The sequence below is a fragment of the Pipistrellus kuhlii genome, unplaced genomic scaffold (genome assembly GCF_014108245.1).
Source record: "Pipistrellus kuhlii isolate mPipKuh1 unplaced genomic scaffold, mPipKuh1.p scaffold_m20_p_11, whole genome shotgun sequence".
Lineage (NCBI taxonomy): Eukaryota > Metazoa > Chordata > Mammalia > Chiroptera > Vespertilionidae > Pipistrellus > Pipistrellus kuhlii.
The window spans coordinates 23,949,364-23,954,818 of record NW_023425416.1 but is presented as its reverse complement, the minus strand read 5'-3'; positions in this window follow the sequence as shown (position 1 = coordinate 23,954,818).

Here is a 5,455-nt window from a genome sequence, read left to right as displayed (position 1 = left end):
AAAGGAAGCTGGGAAATGAAGGGGAGTTGGGTGTTTGATTTCACACAAAAGCAAAATGTGAGAGGATTTTTGCAGGAGATCTGAGAGCCAGGACCAAGGGCTGGGCTTTTTGCCCATCACTGGGAAGTGACTCTGCTTCCTACCCAGATTCGTGTGGTGGGGACTTCCTCACACTTAAGAAGGTGGTTTGGCTGCTCTAAGTCCAAAAGTGATAGACGTCACTAGGAAAAGGCACTTTGCTAGTTCCAATGTACAGACCGGAAAGCTGAGCTCCCAGACATTTGATAGTTTATGTAAGATCACCACTTGCGGGACAACTCCATTTGGTGGATATTACCACCCATCCTGTATAATAAAAGCCCAATATGCAAATTGTCCCCTAGACCAGGCGTTGGACTGCTCGCTATGGCATGTGCTGACCACCAGGGGGTGGTGCGGAACAGGGTGGGCATTGACATGCTGCACCTCTTGCCGGCTACCTGGGGGCAGGGGTGGCGAGGATGGAGGTGAGGTGAGAATGTGGGGTGTCCACTTAGCTCGCTCTCACTCCCCCTGCCACCCTCCCCGTGACACCAGGGCTCACGTGCCAGGGTAGCCCCTGTGCTCAGATGCTGGACGCCTGCAAGGAGCCCGCCCCACACCCGTGCAGTGTCTTCTGGGTGAGCCGGGCCACAGCCACCTGGACCACAGGGACAGGTCAGGCTCCCCATGGGTTCGTGCAGGAGCCAGTCTGCAAGGCCAGCTGCAGGAGAGCATGCTGCTTGCCCAGCTTCTGTGCAGCACCACTGGGTGGCCCACGGCATCTCCACATGGGGACTTGGGTGTCATGACTCAGGTGGAGGGCATTCTTGGGTGGATACAGAATGTAGTCTTATCAGATTGGCTCCTTTCACTTACAACAAGCATTTAGGTCCATGTCTTTTTATGACTTGCTAGCTCGTTTCTTTTTAGTGCTGAATAATATTCCATTGTTTGCATGTGCCACAGTTTGTCCATTTGCCTGTTGAAGGACATTTTGGTCATGTCCAAGTCTTAACAATTATGAATAAAGTGGCTATATTCATCCACGTGCAGGATTTTGTGTAGACATCAATTTTCAACTCGTCTGGATACATACAAGGTGCCTGATTGCTGAATCAGATGGTAAGAGCATTTGAGTTTGTAAGAAACTGCCAAACTGTCTTTCCACGTGGCTGTACTAGTTTGCAAACCACCTGCAATGAACGAGACTTCCTGTTTCTTCACATTTTTGCCAGTGTTCAGTCCTGTCGGTGTTCTGGATCTTGGCCGTCCTAATAGGTATGTCGTGGTTGCTCACTGTTGTTTTAATTTGCATTTCCTGGCTGACATGTCATGTGGAGGAGGGAAGCCGTTTTCAGCATTTCATTTTGGTGGGCTGACCCGTGCTAGACAGTGAATCAACAATTCCACTCCTAAGAATAGACTTAAGAAAACATTAGCACAGATGTACTCGGGGAAATGTTCAAGAATGTTCACAGCAGAGCCGTCCACAATAGCCTCAAACCAAAATCAATCTAAACGCCCCTTGAGAGGAGCATGAAAAAATGAATTGCTGAGAAAGACGCTCTCCTTTCCCCAAATTTTAACCAGGCTCCCGTTTGAACAGACCTGTCTTTGCACTTTCCTCTCTCCTTCTAGAATCCAGTTTGAACAAGAATCCTGTCAGGTTAGTGGAAATCTACCATCCTTTGGCATCTGACCACCTTTGAGAGCTGAACAAAAATTCCTCATCCCTCACTCTGACCTGCTTCTTGCAAAAACCCTGTGAGATGAGGTTAGCCAGAATCCTCCCTTCCCTCTGATGTTTACTCTGAGTAATTTTCTATCCATGGACCCCCACCCTGCTCCTTGGCTATAAATTCCCACTTGTCCTCGTTGTGTTCAACATGGGGCCTGACTGCTCCCCTCAACTACAAAACCCCCTTGAATAGAGCGCTCCTTACCATCTTCAACATGTCACAAGTAATTTCTGAGCGTTCTGTTTGTCCACCTACTGAACCATTATAAGCCGTGACGATGAATGGGTTACAGATTCATGCATCAACATGCATGAGCCTTGTCAATTCCAAAAAGCAAGTACTAGAAAACAAGATGCACTATAATGTGTTTCAATAAAGCTTAAAAACATATAGGCACAACTAAATAAAAATGTTTAGGCATGTACATTTGCCTAACTTTTTATATATATGTATTTTTTCCACTCAAGGCTAATATATATACATATATATATGTATATATATGTATATATGTGTGTATATATATATGTGTGTATATATATATATATATATATATATATATATATATATAAATAATACAAGGAAGTTATAAACCTTAACAACCAGGGTAGCGGTTGTATGAGAAGGGAAGGCAAAAGATGGGCTAGGTAAGGAGATGCTATGAAGATGTAGGTGCCTGCAGTTGGATGGTGGGTGGGCTCATGGGTATTTATGATATTATAAATAAATACATAAATAATAAGGGCTGTGCAGAGGCTGAACCAAGGACTCCTGATTAATCCAAGTTTCAGCATTCAATGTATTAAATGAGAAGGAAGAGAGGAAGAGAGAAAGAGGGAAGGATGCCAGGAGAGCCAGTCTCCCTTCCTTCCCACCCTCTGCCTTGCCTTCCTGCCCCTCGGCCTTTTATTTACCCCATAGACACACATTAGATGTTCCCTGTGAGCCTGCTCCCAGGCGAGGTGCCGCCCCAGGAGCAGCGGGATGAATCAGAGTCAACATCTGCTGCAGGAGCCTGACAGTTCCTGAAGGCCTTGCCCGGTGTGACTCGGGTCCGGCCACAGAGTGGCGTGCCCCTGGCCCACCCAGGGCTACTTGGGAAGACGGTAGAGCTTTGGACTTAGACATGAGTAAGATGAAATGGTAGGTGGGGGTGAAGAGAAAAAGCCATAAAGATGAACAAAGACAGCTGTGCCCTAGAAATGCTTACATCTCGGGAGCAGGAGGGTTGAGCAGGACAAGAGGCAACAGCAACAGTGGGATTGGGAAGGAAGCACACTGAGCCAGGGTGTCAGTCTTCCTGGGACAGACCATGCACAGAGGCAGCTGGAGGGTGAATCAGCGCTGCCTGGGGAGTTCGCACCAGACAGAGAGGTCAGTGTGAGCAAAGGCCCGTGTCAGGGAGGAGCGTGGCTCACTGGCATTGCTGAAGGGGTCTCAGTGTGGCCTGGCCCCGAGCACGGCTTGAAGACCAGCACACAGGAGCCAAATTCAGCTGAGAATGGGGAAACCATCCTGTGGGCCCTGGGGCACTTCTGAGGGGAAGGGGGTGAGGGGAGAATTTAAGTTGATACAGACAGCTCTGTCCGTGGGGCAAAGGTGAGGAGGCTGCTGCAGCCCTGGAGAAGGACAGGATATCCTGCTGAGCTGTTAAGAGGAACGAGATCAGAGAGATGAGCACCTGATGGGCAATGCCACACTGTGGGCTGGGCTCAGAGGGAAGGAGGAATGGAGGGAGACGTGCAGACCTCACACGCCACATTCTGCTCCGTGACATTGCAAATATCTGGAGCAAGTGTCAAGCTCCAGGATGTTCAGAAGGGAGGATTTTCCTTGACTTCTGTTAAACCGCGGTTGATACTTGCCGGAAACCAGGGCTTCCATGTCTAAAACCTGGAAAGTAGACGGTAAACCAAGCCCTGTTGGGAGAAGAGACGAGCCATGGTGGGGTTCACAGCTTTGCATTATAAGCGGCAGTTCTGTTACCCTGACTGCATGGACCCCCAATGGACCTTCTGCTCCAGGCAGGACTTTTTTATTTTATCTTATTAATATATTTTATTGATTTTTTACCGAGAGGAAGGGAGAGAGATAGAGAGCTAGAAACGTCGATGAGAGAGAAACATCGACCAGCTGCCTCTTGCACACCCCCTACTGGGGATGTGCCTGCAACCAATGTACATGCCCTTGACCAGAATTGAACCTGGGACCTTTCAGTCCGCAGACGGATGCTCTACCACTGAGCCAAATCGGTTTCAGCTCTAGGCAGGACTTTGCCTCCACTCCGGAATTCCAAGGCTGCTGTAGATCTTGGTGAGAAGTAGACAGTAGACAACGACAAGAGAGAACCATGCTCAGGAGATTCTTCTGTCCTTGTTACAACGAGGAAGCTAAGACCCAAAGAATCTGAATTGAAATGTAAGCCCAGGACTGCCTGGCTATGTTGATGAAATATTGTGCTTCCTTTTGTGAGTGAGACTGGCTAGTTCTTCGAGGGTTTATTTTTTGAATCATCCTTGGACACGTAAGGCCATATTGCATTAATTATCTATTGCTACACAACAAATTATTCCAAAATCTAGCCGCTTAAGACAACAAACATGTATTCTCGTACAGTTTCTGTGGGTCAGGCATCTGGGTACAGCCCAGATGAGTATGTCTGACTCAAGGTTTCCTGTGAAATTACAGTCAAGGTGTCAGACAGGGCTGCGATCTCATATGAAGGCTCCGCTAGGGAGCAATCCAATGTCAAGTTCACTCACATGGTTGTTGGCCGCCCTCAGTCCCACACCACCTGGGCCTCTCCCCAAAGGCTGCCTCAGAACTTGGCGGCTGACTTCTCCCAGAGAGGTGATCCCAAAAGACAGCAATAGCAAGAATGAGAGAGAGAAGATGAGTGAAACAGAACCACAGGATTTGTTTTTAAAATATTTCAGAAAGGAAGGGAGAGGGAAAGAGAGAGAGAGAGAAACATAAATGATAAAAGAGAATCATTGATGGGCATGCAGGAGGGGATGGAGCTGGCAACCTGAGCATGTGCCCTGACCAAGAATCAAACCGTGACTTCCTGGTTAATAGGTCGACGCTTAACCACTGAGCAACACCAGGCAACCCACAGGTTTTTAATAACCTAATCTTGGAGGGACATCCCATCACTTCTATACTTCTATGGTGTTCTATTGCTGAGGATCAAGTCAATAAGGCCAGCCCACACCTAAGGGGAGGAGGCGTTACACAAGGGTGTGAAACTAAGAGTCGGGGATCACTGGGAGCCATCGCAGATGTTGCTCACTTCAATCTGGGTATCCTGGCAAGTTCTCTCCCCGGATATCCAGGGACCTGAGGTGCTGATGTGGACACTCACTTGTGCCTAAGGCACAGTCTCAGGTACAGGGCCCCTGAGGTGAGCCCATCTGGAGTCCCCAGCAGAGGGAAGAGGTAGTTTCTCACATGGTGACCATTGCGCCCTCCCCAACTAGTGCTTGAAGCTGTTGTAATGCTTTCTAGCAAGGAGGGGAAGCCATGGGCACACCCTCGTCCACCCTGTCAGCCGGATTGGGTTGGGTCCAGGGGGAGAAACCACCAGCTTAAAAGTCTTCTTTAAACGCTTCTTTGCTCCTGACCTTCTTTCCTCAGATGTTCTTTTCTTGTTCCTCAACCACCGCGCCCATTGGCCCCACAGTTGCTTGTCAAGTAGG